Source organism: Lycium ferocissimum, chromosome 1 (genome assembly GCF_029784015.1).
Source record: "Lycium ferocissimum isolate CSIRO_LF1 chromosome 1, AGI_CSIRO_Lferr_CH_V1, whole genome shotgun sequence".
Classification (NCBI taxonomy): Eukaryota; Viridiplantae; Streptophyta; class Magnoliopsida; order Solanales; family Solanaceae; genus Lycium; species Lycium ferocissimum.
The window spans coordinates 62,220,639-62,235,452 of NC_081342.1; the positions used below are offsets into that span (position 1 = coordinate 62,220,639).

The following is a 14,814-nucleotide window of genomic DNA, read 5'->3' on the forward strand; positions in this document are numbered from 1 at the left end:
ATTATGGGACCAAACGGTAACCTAATGATGTTAATGAATTTAAATAAAAATCTATAAATATCTAGGTCGAAAAATAAAATTTTCAATATAATATAAAAAAAGGAATTATATAGATGGAGAAATATAAAATGTCAAAGGTAAAATGGACGTTGCATTTCGTGAGTAGAAAATTATTTATTCACTTAAATACTTCTTAAATATATATTTAAAAATATAGGTGTATGAGATCCTTCTACTCATGATTAAAGATATTTTGGGTTCGATCCATAAATTATGAGATCTTCTAGAGGGAGAGATTCCCTCTTTAATGAGTCTTATTATGCAAGACAAACTAGATTAATCAGGTTAATACAAACTAGATTAATCAGGTTAATAAGTATAAAATATCATATCGTCCACACAAAAGAAAAATTAGAGCCTACCTTCCCGAAAATTGGAAATTCAACTTCGCCAAGAATTTTAAGAATTTCTGCTTCTGAATTTTCGTGTTCATTCTTGTCATGATGCCAACCAAAAACTCTTGTAAAAACAGATGTATGAGATCCTCCATGTTCTTGTTTTCCATCGAGTTCATTCTTGTCATACAAAAATCCTAAAACTTCAAATCCTAAAAAAAAAAAAAAAAAAAAAAAAAAAAAAACTATGCTTTATGCTATAATTCAGTTAGAAACAGAAAACGGTACGAAAATATAATTCAGTTAGCTATATGCTTTATGTTTGATTTTCAAACATCTGTTATAGTATAGTTGTGCTTTATTTTGAAAGGGCACAATACATAAATAAGCTCTCAAACTTGGTCTCAGCTGCCAAATATGCACTCCAACTTTGGGTATGCACAAGTAGGTACCTCAACTTGTCTCCACTCTGTCAGTTGAACACTCCAACTTACAAATGATCATTTAGACAACTCCAAAATTTATGTGCCACCGTAGTGTCACATCAACATTTGTGTTTAGGAGTTCAACTTTATGCAAATTGAGGTGCCTACTTGTGCACACCCAAAGAAAGTGGGAGGACATACTTTCCGGCTGAGGCCAAGTTTGAGGGTCTGTCTATGTATTATATCTTCTGAAAGTTATTTTAACTTTTTGGTGCTATATGTCCTTTGTTTTGGATAAACTGCAACCATATATGTATTTCTTTTAAAATAAATATTATAAATGATATGACTATTTTGAAAATTAAAATCAAAACAAATTCAAGCAAATACAATTACTAGAACAACACATTTCAATCTCTAACTAGTTGGCTATGACTATCTAATTCTAATTTAGTATCTTTTTTTACTTAATTTTGACCTATTTCATTCCAATATTTAATAACTTGGAGGTTCTTTAATACTTAAGTCTATATCATTTCTCCTAACATAATAATCGCTAAACAAAAAGAAAGAGATTCTTAAGAAATACTGAACTTAAAATGTAAGCGTATAATTGTAACTAAATTTTAATTTCACTAGTTGATATCATTTATATATATATATATATAAAAAAAAAGTTACATTCATTATGATCAATTTATTGCTAATTTGCATGAATTCCAAAAGATTGTACGTCTTTAAGACTACCTCACTATATATGTTTTAGATCTACCACATTCTTTCTTAACACATTCAATCATTAGGATTTCACCTAATTTATGTACTGGTGCATTGATCTTGTCTAATTTTATAAGATACATTCATCGTAATTTGTACCTCTACAGCACTAGCTCATCTTGTAAATATGTAGGGACATAAAGCTCAACATTCATTCTCATACACCGTTCTGCGACACTTACAACCTTTCTATAGAACTTAATTCCTTTTTAGTTTAGCGGGTATCCTCCTGTCACATAACATTCCCATATCACTCTATTTCAACTGCCTTATTTTAATAATATGCATTACATTTTCATTTATCATGTCATTCTTTTGGGAAGAGCCTAGACATCTGAAATGCACATTTAGGCTCTGCAATTCTTTGCCGAGGTAAATATGCAATGACTATATTCTGTATTACTCCTGCTTGTAAAAATTCTTATTTTCTAGGGTGCTTCCATATAGTTTAAGTAAAAGTTCCATTATTTTCTAATCATATATATGGTTTAATAATAACATACATCACGTGCTTCCATATAGTTTAAAACACACTTTTTGATTTACACAACTCCATTAATTTCATCAATTTCCACATTGAGTTCTTCCCCAAATTTTGTGGTAAATTTCTTCTCTTTATGTTTCAATTTTTACCCAAGATTGGATTCTTACAATTTCTTTCCCCAAATTTCTGATTAAAAATTCGGGTTAGCTATGGAAGAAACAAGATTGGATTTGAATAAGCTTTGTATGGACAATGAAGATCCAATGTTGAATGCGGAGGTGCGATGCAGTCATGGTGTGTTGCTCCCATTGAAGACTTCCTGGTCCGACAACAATCCCGGAAGAAAATATTGGTCTTGCCCTTATTATGGTTCGAAGAAGTGTAAATTTTTTCGATGGAGGGATCTTTCCAAAGTTGATGAAAGATCGAAATACATTATTCCAAAGTTGGTGATCAAAATGAAGGAGATGCATGGAGAATTAGCTTCAAAAGAGAAGAAAATTAAGGAGATGGAAGAAGGATGTGGAAGTTCCGAAATTGCCGAGATGTTGAAAGAGATTGAAATGGAAGAACAATTTGTCTCAGGTGATATGAAAATGAAGGAGATGGAAGAACAATCAAGTGTGATTAATTTGGGCGAAATTGAAAATGCTACAGAGATAAAATCGAAAAAGAAGGGGATCAACAACTTTAGCTCTAATTTGATTTTCACATTTTGTATCTTGTTTTGTTTTGCTAGTTAGATCAGTTGGTTAATGCGAGGAAATGCTTCAACTTGTCATGACCAATTGCCTTAGTGTTTCTTGTATTTTTGAACTTGAATGGTTTAGTTTTGTGCTTGATGTTAGGTAGGCAGTGCTTGGAAAAATGTCTTTTGTGTTGTGGTTAATGTTAGTTAGGAACTACTTTTCCCTTTTCTTTTGTCTTGTGGTTAATGTATGTTAGGAAATCCTTTCTAGTTTTCTTTTGTTTTGTGTTTAATGTAAGTTCGAAATTGATGAATGAAATCCCTTTAATTTAGAAAGCAAAGGTGTTACATGTGCTCCAACATAAACCTTGCTTAAATTGAAAACGCGGAGACCAGTCTAATCTATTTCTATGATCTCCTTTTTTTTTTCAACAAGGAAGTGTATCCGGTCCCTAGCAGTGTCACAGGCCTTGAAACACAATACATCCCCTGTCCTGAATCCGTTAGCATCTATAAATTCTTTCCATCCTTGATAGAGCCGCGTATGAGCACCAACTTTGTATTTCATTTTGTACGCACCTCTTTCAGAAATTACAACAGCTTCACGGTCATCGTCTGGGAGAAATTCAAGAATGCTACTTGGAAGGATGTGCAGAAAAACATGTGATTACTAAAACTAAAATAACAATTGAAAATAACAAATAAATTAGATGAATACTAACGAAATCATCCTTTTCGATGTATGATTTGGTCAATTTTTTCTCAAAATAAGCTACCATTTTCGAATCAAGGCTCATGTTAGAGGTTGTTGTAGAATGCTATTTCATAGTATTAGAGTGTGAGTGAAAGCCTATATTTATAATGTGTTTTGCAATAAATTCCCCACTACTTAACCCCTAACCACCTTAGCTGTTGTTGACCACCTTTAAATCCGGTCAAAAGCTTGACCACATTTAGTAAGCAACATTAATTTCGTTCAAAATGCTTGACTAATGTAGTTCAAATGCATGACCAGATTTCACTTGGTCCATAAACTGCACTTTCAAAAAGAAACAGCTGCACCAACATAGGTTGCACATTCTGGACATTAAAAATGTGCACCAACAATTTCAAATAGAAACAGACATTCTGGACATTAAACATGTGCAAAGAATCAAAACAGGACTTAATAATAGAAACAGACCTTGCTATATATAAACAATTGCACCAATATAAGTTTGTACAAAAGTAGTGCATCACATTCATGATGATGCAACATTCAAGTGCAGTAGCATAATGTCACAAAACAAGCATCTAAACCACAGCTACTTTAGTTTGTTTATGAACTGCAAAAACTGCCAACTACATTAACTTGTTCTACCAACTACCAACATATTAACACTACTTCCATGGATCCTTTGTCTGCGAGTTAATTCTTGTCACTTTTTCCTTTTTTTACCCTCATCTCTTCAAGCTGGCTTGATGTCATTGCTACTTTGCCCTTCCACCTCACTCCAGTCCTTGCTTTGTGACCAAGGTCATCAGTAACATCAGCTGACCTTATATGCTTTCTTGGAGCAACATCAATTATCCTACTACTTGGCAAGCCATGCTGTAGACAAAGCAAAATAATTGTTTATAGTTAGTAAACTCACTTGCAACAAATATACCCATTCCAACAAATATTTCAGCTCTTACATTGTATGTTGTAAATCCATTTTCCCCCCAAATATACCCATTCCAACAGTCCTAGGCCTTTTGTAAGGGGTAGTTCTTCTTCTTTCATTATCAACAGCTGTTACACTAGAAGCTTGAGAGGTTTTTCTTGGTCTTCCCCTCCTCACATTAGACTGAGAAGCAGCAGGTTGATCAGGTGCATTGGCTGCAACAGGTGCAGCACTAGAAGCTTGAGAGGTTTTTCTTGGTCTTCCCCTACTCACATTAGACTGAGAAGCAGCAGGTTGATCAGGTGCATTGGCTGCAACAGGTGCAGCATAACTTGTTGCATTTTCAAACCATTTAGCAGTAATAGTTGTCCTCCTTGTTCCCGTACCTCTTGTTGGTGCTTGAGAAGTACTTTTGAGCCTTGCACTTGCTGTTGGTGGTGCTTCAAAAGTACTCTTTGGCCTTGCACTTGCTCTTGCTGGTGCATCAGAAGTTAATGGATTTTTCCTTGGCCTTCCCCTATTTTCTTTGGTGCTTCGTGTTGGAGTTGTCTTTCTTGGCCTTCCCCTAGCTCTTGTGTGTAGCACTTGATTCGCAAAGCTTAGCAGATCTTTAACAACAATATCTGGTAAATTACCATAGCTTGTTCTACCAGAATCCTACCAAAAACAGTAGTGTCAAATCAAAACCATTACTACAAAGAGTATAAAAAACAGAGTTTACTTTAAAAGCTCATACCTTTAAAGGACAGCCTCTTTTATTATGGTTTTTACCATGACAAATGCTGCAAGTCATGTCAACTCCTTTTCTTGACAACTTACCATATCTTTTTGACTCAGTGGCTTCTCTTCTCCTGGCCTTCTTTGTAACAAGGCATAGGCTTTACAACAAAGTGCAACATAGGGGTTATTGGACTCGAGCCACATTTTCATATTGGTGATTTGGTTGAAGAAAATGACAATAAGTCCTCAAGTAGGTCTCCTTACGTAGCAATCAACAAAGTCAATGGGTTCATACTTCTTATATAATATGGCAGCAAGGGCATGTTGACATGGTATTCCCTTGAGCATCCAGGCCCTACAACTGCAAGTTCTATTTCTCAAATCAACAGTATGTTGATATGGCCCATCACTAATTTCAAACCCTCTCTCACCATTGAAATCAATATTACATTCCATTGACTTCTTTATGTTGATTTCTAGTACCCTCGGTGCCATCGGAGATATATTGGTTAACCATGTTTTTGAAATTGACTAACCGACCTATTCTAGTCATTACCTTCACTCTAATCTCTTCAAGCATAGTGATAATGGTTTTATGCCTTGGTCCTAAAATCCGTGCATTGAAGCTCTCGACATATTATTGTCTACACTATCACACTTAATGTCGATTCTAAAGTACAATTTACACCAAGTTTCAATTGGGCGAAAGACAAGAACCGCAACAATATCCTTACCATCCTTGGCAGTACCAAGCTGTTTCATTTTGTCCAGATTTATCTTCACCTTTCCTTCAAAGGTGCTTTTTGCACACTTCCAGAATTGGTTCCTTTTTTGAAGACCTCTCCATCCTTTTGCCCAGTTGGCTAGGATGTGTCTTGCACACGTCCTGTGCTCCACCAGTGGTAACAATTTTTTCATAGCTGATTGAAGCCCCTACAATTTTGAGAAACAATTATATATGAATGGACAGAAACTAAATGAAGAAAAAAAAAGTGATTGTCATACCTTTTGCATGTCTGATATCACAGTGTAGTTGCTGCCATCTCCCATTCCCAAATCAGCTATCAACAATTTCAAAAACCATGTCCAAGTGTTCTTATTCTCATATTCCACTATAGCCCAAGCAATAGGCAACATTTGATTATTAGCATCTTTAGCAACAGCAGCAATGTTTTGTCCTTTGGTTATTCCCTTTAAGAAACAACCATCCAAACCAATACATTTCTGAAACCACCTAAAAAGCATTTTTTCAAAGCATCAAAGCAAATATAAAAACTTTCAAACACCAACCTACCACTTTCACCAAAGTCAACAACCTTAACAACACAAGTGCTCCCAGGATTAGTCCTCAACATTTCATCCCTATAGTCAAATATTCTTCCAAACTCTAACACATGATCACCCATGATTTCTTGGAGTACTTTAGCTCTAGCTCTTCTGGCAGTGGTTTTTCCAACATGTATGTTAAGTTCTTCCCTAATCAACTGCTGAAACTTGAAAATCCTAATGTTTGGTTGTTCAATAATTCTATTCTTGTAATGCTTAGACAAGTACTTAGCATTGCACATGTAATTTCTGGTAGTCTTGACACACCTATGTTTAGGATTGTAGGTTTTGATCATGAAATCATTAGTCTTCTTGTCAAGACTTGCATATAGCAGCCATGGGCGACCATCCCTACACCTCACCCTAACCTTTTGGGCTCATTGACAAATTTCTCTAATCACACCCCTTTGAAGTGCATATTTTGTAACAAAGATCCCTAAACTCATTCACATCCTCAAAAACCATCCCCAACTCCCACATCACTTTTTCAATGGTCAAAAATTATCCTTCTCCTAGCCCTCTAGACCCCGACTCATCATCCGTATCCGATTCAACACTATATGCATCGTAAATACGCACCGGCTCATCCCCGCAACCTTACCTTTCAAGCTTGTATCGAGGTAGCGCTTCATCAAAGCCCGGATACGGACCAACTTCACCAATGTGAATTTCTCCGATTTGGTATCCTTTCTCTTTTTTCCTCCTGCGATATGACCTCCTTTCAGCCCTCAAATTTATGCACTCTTCATGAACATCATCACTTTCATGTTCGCATCATGTTCATTAAATTGTTCAACTTGGTTAGACTCGTATCATCGTATTTCAAGAATAGGAAATTCACTACTTAATAGTTTTCGAAAAATTTAAGCGAGGCATGGTTCGATCTTTGTGCCGATAGTGGTTCTTTATTAAAAGCAAACCCATTCCCTTCTTGGATACCCCCATCCCTTTCTTCATTAAAAGCAGCCAAAGATTTCTCATTGGGGCTAGTGTATTCCAAAAAAGCAATGGGACCATCTACATTATCTAAATTATCAACCATCACGACGGACATAGATTTCAATAGTATCCCCATTTTCAAAACTTTGTGAAATTTCCAAAATGTCCCTATCGCCTTGGATTTCTACAACACTTCCACTATTAGGTCTCCTAACACAAAATGAACAACTTGTAGTATACCCTAGTTCTTTAATATAATCCCTTAGTTCAAAAAAGGACATCCTATCCACATCAATATCCAAAAACTCGTTATTTGTCCACCTTCATACTTTGGTTGCCACTACGACATCCAAACCCCACCATGATACCATCTCAATGTTACTAATACAAACCCACTCATACCTGAAATTACAATTCAATAATAGTACAAACAATTAGTACCACACATATACAATAACAATAGATGGTCAACAACAATCACAACCCCACACACACATCAAATAACAACAATTAAATTTTTTTACAAGGCCAAAATGACCCCCAAAATCACATTTTAGGTGAAAATAAATTGGACGCACTTACAACAAGTAATACTACACGACATAAGATTACACATCTCTTAACCCCAAATAACCCTTTAAACTAGGAAAAACCCATAATTTTTTAACAAACCCTAGAAATTCATATGACAATGTCACAAATCCTATATAATATAGAAAAAAAATAAACTTTACGCGTACAATACTGACAAAAAACACAACTAACCTGGTATTTTTTCAGTTCACTAAAATCTTGACACTACCTTGAAGATAAATCGACAATTTCGGGTCAAAATCCACCGCGATGTTACCACCTAAACTTAGTTTAACTATGATTCACACTTTTTGCGAAATAAAATGGTATTTGAGTGATTAAAATGGTAGAAATCGAGTGGAAGGTGAGTAAGAATTTTGGATTTCAAATTTTGGAAAGCAAAATAATGAAAATGACCCGTCTGGTTTTAACTTTATGAGCGCGTGCATACACTCAAACTCGTTTGAGTGACTTTGTCCGGTTGAAAGCGTAAATAATACACAAAAAATAAGTCCAGGGGGGTCATAGGACCCCCGCAAAGTTGAGGTGTGTTATGGCAATTTTGGCCATAGTTTGAGTGTGTTTTGAATACTTTTCCCTAACTCATTCATAACCAAGAAAAAACAAATTATTCAATATAGAATTATGGTGTAAACTCATTGTTTCGGGAAACTCTTCTAATATCTCCTACCATTATTCTTACCCTTGAAATAACTCTTCAATGCATATCCTTTATGATATATATATATTAACCACTTATTAATTTAAAATATTTTAATATACTATCTAAATATGTATACTTAATTTTAGTTTTAAAATAAAAATGGATGTCCTAACTCCTAATCCACACGGAAATTTGATTTGTTGATCCTTGTACCTCAATTTTTTTTTTGTTTTGTTTTTGAGACTGTGGTAGGGCGTGATATTTGTTGGCGTACTAGAACTATTACCAACATTAGGATGGTTGGTAGATGGGCCCTATTCTAAATTTAAGATGGTGCGTTTAATTCAAGCTTTTCATTTTACTCTTAGTGATAAGGTTTTATAATCACACAAATGTTATGACAATTTTAAGAACATTAGTTTCAGAAGTCACATAAGCACTTAAATGTGATGGCATATTTAAAATAACAAATTTTTAAAATCTTTTTTTCTTTTTTAACTTTCGGATCAAATTAAATCATATAATTTGAAACATAGGGAGTATAGTTATTTTCAAAATACCTTACTTTCTCTGGTATCATGTTGCATCCAAAACATTGTATCACTTAAAATTAATTCAAAATACCCTACTTAGTTTTATGCTCAACCAAAACTAGAAAGTCTAAAAGAAAATAAAAAATTACTAGACATTTTCAAAAGGGATAATATTTATTTTTGATCCTTGTGTATATGATTCAGCATATTTAACATTTAATTGATTAAAATGTGTTTTTGATCACTTCATGTAAAAATAAAGTTATATTTTACTATTTATAAATTATATATTACCGTCAAGTATAGAAGACAAAGATAATTAAAGAGAAGTGAAAAAAGATACCTTTCGTGTAGTACGTTTGACGTAGCTCATTGAGATAATTGATCTCCGATTCTGACCATTTAGAACTGAAAGGAAAAATTGAACATAACACATGAATGCATTTAATTTTCCTCTTACATAAAATAAATAATGATAAATCATGAAATAATATACGGTCAGACCTCTCTATAACAGTCATTTTCTATAACAATATTTTACTATCCCACATACGCATTAAAAAAAATCCTTGGCTTTGGACTTTCTGCATCTTTCCTGTCAAGTTTTCTTTGGAACCGACTTTCATATTATGTTATATACTTATATTATATGTTCTCTATAACAACACCTCGCTATAGCGGTCAAAAGATATCCGAACAAACGACGTTGTTATAGAAAATTTTGACTGTATATGCATGCTAATTCATAATTGCTTAAAAATTGAAGATCAATTATTTGATTTCCGGGCTATATATGATAAAAATTAGATTAAAATTTCATTGATGGTAACTCAACTTTTTATTTTATTGCACAAAAGTCACTACACTACTTTTTTATAACATAAAAGACACTTAGTTTTGTCTAAGTAGTATCACTGAAAGTTAATAAGAGAAAACAAAAGAGACATTTTGTATGATAGTTGAGCAATGTTTAAGACTTTTTGGTTATAAATAAAGGGAGTTTTATAAGTAATATTTGTTATACTTAAGCAAAATTGAGTAACTTCCTCGCATAAAATATAATTTAATGTCTTTGATACAAAAAATAAATGTTAAAGTGATTATCAGTTATATTATCCCTGCTTCAAAATCTGCTCCATTATCATCACTTGGTGTGCAATGCTACCCAAATTAGACCTTCCTATATTCCCTTATCAATCATGTACCGAAAAAAAAAAAAAAAAAAAAAAAAAAGGAGAATTTTCCCAACATATTCCTAAATTTCAAGCACCATTTTTAGAAGGCAAAAAAAAAAAAAAAAAAAAAAAAAAAAAAAAAAGCACCATTTTACAGAAGTTCTTTTATTACTTTTTATAATTTTAAAACGGGACAGTGAAGGCTCGTGAAGTAGACAAAAATCCGAGATAATAGAAAATCTTTTGCAGTGGTCAATTATTTTAGGGTCAAAAGTGTGCATGTCACAAAAGAATGGTTAAAGGGGGGCAAAATGTACGATTACTTACTTGAAGGGGCAAAGTGAAATTCACATAATGAAAACAATTATACATATAGTATTTGATAAGAGATTAGAGATATATACCCTTGCTGAGGAATATTAACAATTAGCAGAACCTTCCCTGTGTAGTGACTGAGGGGGATAGTTGTACGTTTTACAGAATCTTGTTTCTGTAAAAGATTACAAACAATTAATATATTACTAATTGTTTACCCAAAAGGTACAAAACGGAAAGGATTATAAATATAACTATGAAATAATATTAACTATTTTGGCACAAAATTTAGCAGAAAGGCAAATCTTGAATCTATTTGAAACAACAAAAGGATTTTAAAGAACTATAAGAGGTAACAAGTGTATTAAAATAAAATAATATTAGTATCTACTCCCTCTATCCCAATTTTTGTGACACCTATTCAAGTTTATATGCGTTAAAACGATATATGGAGTCACCGTGTATATCACCCATGCTGGCTTTAATGTTGAAGCAACTCTTGGAAATTTTAGCAATGAAAATTTAGAGAAACCATCACCCTTGGTAAATGAAGATTTGGAAGACTCAATATGAGAAATGTTGTAGGATAAATGTACATAAGAATTTGGCTTGGAGTGTAAAGGAACATAACATGAAGAACGAGGGTAATTTGAGTTTGTTCTTAGTTTGACAAGTGATTGAGCACTCAAAGGTGATGATGCAAAAACCATGGAGGCCATTTTTTGTTTTTGTTTTTGGGAGGGTTTTTGGTTGGGGAGGTAGGAGCTGGGGAGGGGTTCTCTATCTCTAGATATATGGATTTGAACAATGACTTCTTTATATACTATTTATAAATGCATGAATAGGTAGGGTGTCCATAAATCTTCATAGACAGTGTTATATGGTACTTGTGTTGGTGAAAGATAACAAATATTTAATTGAATAGTCGTGCATTAGCAAACACATGTTCTGTGTGTGTTGATGTGGTGTAAATACAAAGTGCAGGCAATCTTTTACCAACGAATAGTCGACAAGTGCACGAACTGGTTTGAATTGTCAGTATATAAAAAGTAAAAATAAATAAAATACATGTAGTGCTCAAATTTTGGTGGCCAGAATTACTTGGTACTATTTGTGAGAAATAAGCGTACGTTAGTTTAAATAATAATTAAAAAAAAAAAAAGAGTAAGAAAAAAAAACATGAATATGTAGGGTACAAGTAATTCTCATTGGTTATGAGTTGGTGGTTATGAGTTGGCTTTCTTTATTCTTGACTTGATGTAAACGAGATTATTTTTATGTGTGGGACCAATTTGGAGCAATGTGTTTTTTGTGATTCAACACAAGAGTAGTTCTTCAATGGAAAGCCACTTTAAAAGTCTAATTTACAGAATTGTAAAAGTTTGGTAAAAAGAAATACTTAAATTACAAGTAATTCTCATTGATTATGAGTTGGCTTTCTTTATTCTTGACTTGATATAAACGAGATTTTTTTTTATGTATGGGACCAATTTGGAGCAATGTGTTTCTTGTAATCTAACACGAGTAGTTCTTCAATGGAAAGCCCCTTTAAAAGTCTAATTTACAGAATTGTAGAAGTTTGGTAAAAAGAAATACTGAAATAATTGTTAAGCAAAATTAAGTACTCTCCCAGGTTCGAGGACACAACTTTTTTCGCTAATAGTTGGTTGCAAAATTAATTTAATACTAATATTGTAGTTTATGTAAAACAACTTTTTATAGTAGTATTTAAATAAATACACGATAAATTAAATCTAGGCATGATGGCCACAGTGGAAACTATACCTGTTGTTTTTATTTTATTATGTACTTAATTCTTATATTTATTTTGAACAACTTGTACTTCTCATTCTTAATTTCATGTCATTTCTGTTTTTGGGTCATTCATTATTTGACCTTACGTATTATGCCTTAAACATCGTTGATTACTTTTAGAAAGCTGTTAATTTCTTTTTATTCTGCCTAATTAATTAAATCTTTAGTTCATAAACACAAACGGGAGAAAAATCTTGAGGTTTTGGATAGTCTTTACACCATTTTATATTATATATTAGTATAAACATAAGCAGCGGCACTTTTTTATTTTTTTATTTTTAAAAGGAACACAAAAAAGACAAAGGTGGAGTACTGTGTGTGGGGTCATTTTGAGCAATAATGTTCTTCTTTTAGAAAAGACATGCCTTCCTCTTTAAATAAATTGGAGTGTAACTTTAGATTGAAGAACCAAAAACGTTAATTGTGTCTTCAACTTTCTCTCTCTGGTAGGTTTTTTTTTTTTTTTTTTAAATTTTAAAGAAATTTACGTGTTCTTATTTGGAAAAAAAAAAAAAAAAAGAAGTTGTCTTCAAGGATTTATTGATGCCATTATGCCTTACGTGTTGAGTGGTTTTCACATTCAATGTGGAACATGAACACTCAAAATCAGTATACTGGCCAAAAAAAAAGAAAGAACGTTTTTGGAGCTTATTTAATAGGAATGTTTACTATAGCCACCCACTAAAATAACAGCAGATAAATATATATATTTTCATATATAATATGTAATGTACATATTTTAAACATAATTGTTGTATATCTTTTATATATTTGACTAGCGGTTGTGATGATTTGGTCGAGCGGTCAAATGTGGTAAAAGCCTTATTTATTAACCTAACATCAACTTATAATGAATTTTTCATAAGAGCTTAATCGCATGCTTGATAAAATTTCTAGAAAATCAGAAGTGTTAATTCTCTTTTTTAAAAAGAAATATTTATTTTAGAAGAAATGTGTTTGGCCTAAGTTAAAGGTAATTTTTTTTTTTTTTTTGAGTAGTAATAGTAGATGTCAAATTAGGCATTGGTACAACCCAAAAGCTTGCTTAAAGGGAGGAGGATTACCCAATTCTTATAAGGAGTACAGGGTTCTTGTCCGTCACTGATGTGATATATTATAACAACCCGTTCGGTCGTTATGTGCATTTTGACCCTTTTGCCCCCTTTGACACTTCCCCTGGCCCTGTTAGAGTGTTTTTGACTGCGGGGATAGGCAACACGGTTCCCGAGGTCAACAGACGGGTTTTGATAGAATTTGAGGAAGTTAGAACCTTAAAGTGAAAAATATTTGACCGATGGTTGACTTTTGGGTAAACTGACCTTTTTCAGAATTTCGTCGATTCCATGAGGTTCGGAGGGTCGATTATGACTTAGTTTTATGTTTTGTTCGATTCCCGAAGCATTTTGTACCCTTGGTTTAGGTCGTTTGAGGGTTGATCGGGTTCTGACCTCTGTTGGGAATTTCGAGGCCACGATTCAGTCCGTAATGCGTTTTTTACATGTGTCTGCATGTTTGGTTTGTATTCGGGAGGTCTGGGATGGATGTCGGGATTTTGGGTGGAACTTGGTGAAAATCAATTTTTCTGATATCCCGCTTCTGCGGATGTGTTTACACCTTTGCGGGTCCGCCCATGCGGGACTTGGATCGCAGGTGTGAGTAGCTGAGTCATTAATGAGGTCCGCCTCAGCGGACGACTAATCGCCGAGGCGAGAGCAAATTAGCGGATCCTTGCTCCGCGTTAGCGGATCTTTGCTCCGCATTGCTGAACTGAATTCCCTTATACTTTCCCAATTCGAACCATTCCTTTCCATTCACCAAATTGAAACCTGGAGAGTACTAAGGGAAAATTGAGGAGTTCTTCACTTGAATCATCTTTGGGTAAGTTCTTTTAACCCCTAATTTATGTTTATTTATGATCTAAGTTAGAATGACATTAGTTGGAAAGCAAGGTTGTAACTCTAAGTTTTGACATCTTGAAATCTTACACTATGAAAATGGGTTTTGTTGGTAGATCTTGTTTAATCTAGTCATTTATTACTTGGATTAGGTGGATACTAAGTTGAATCTATGTAAATTTCTTGGTTTATGAATACGGAAGGTTAGGGTTCCTTTGTAATTTGTGATTTTTTTTATTAAAGGATGAAATTGATGATTAATTGGGCTTAATTATAACTTAGGGATAGTAATAGACTTTCTAAGTGTTGATTTACCAATTTTTGCTCGAAATTCCTGTTTTGCTCTTGTGGGCCCGGTTTCTTCTTTATAAAGGGTTATTTCCGATTTGAATAGTATTGTAGCAATATGGGTATCGTTAACCTTCGTTTCTAATATAGATTACA

At 33.5% G+C, this 14,814-nt stretch overlaps 1 long non-coding RNA gene across 1 annotated transcript; it reads right to left on the reverse strand.

Annotated features, from left to right (window-relative positions):
* Nucleotides 1–516: 516 nt before the first annotated feature.
* Nucleotides 517–11,119, reverse strand: LOC132030482 (uncharacterized). Its single transcript, XR_009408053.1, has 4 exons — nt 11,078–11,119; nt 10,750–10,835; nt 9,514–9,578; nt 517–607 (listed from the first exon to the last, which is right to left on the reverse strand). It is a non-coding gene; the product is annotated as an uncharacterized LOC132030482 (long non-coding RNA).
* Nucleotides 11,120–14,814: the final 3,695 nt, after the last annotated feature.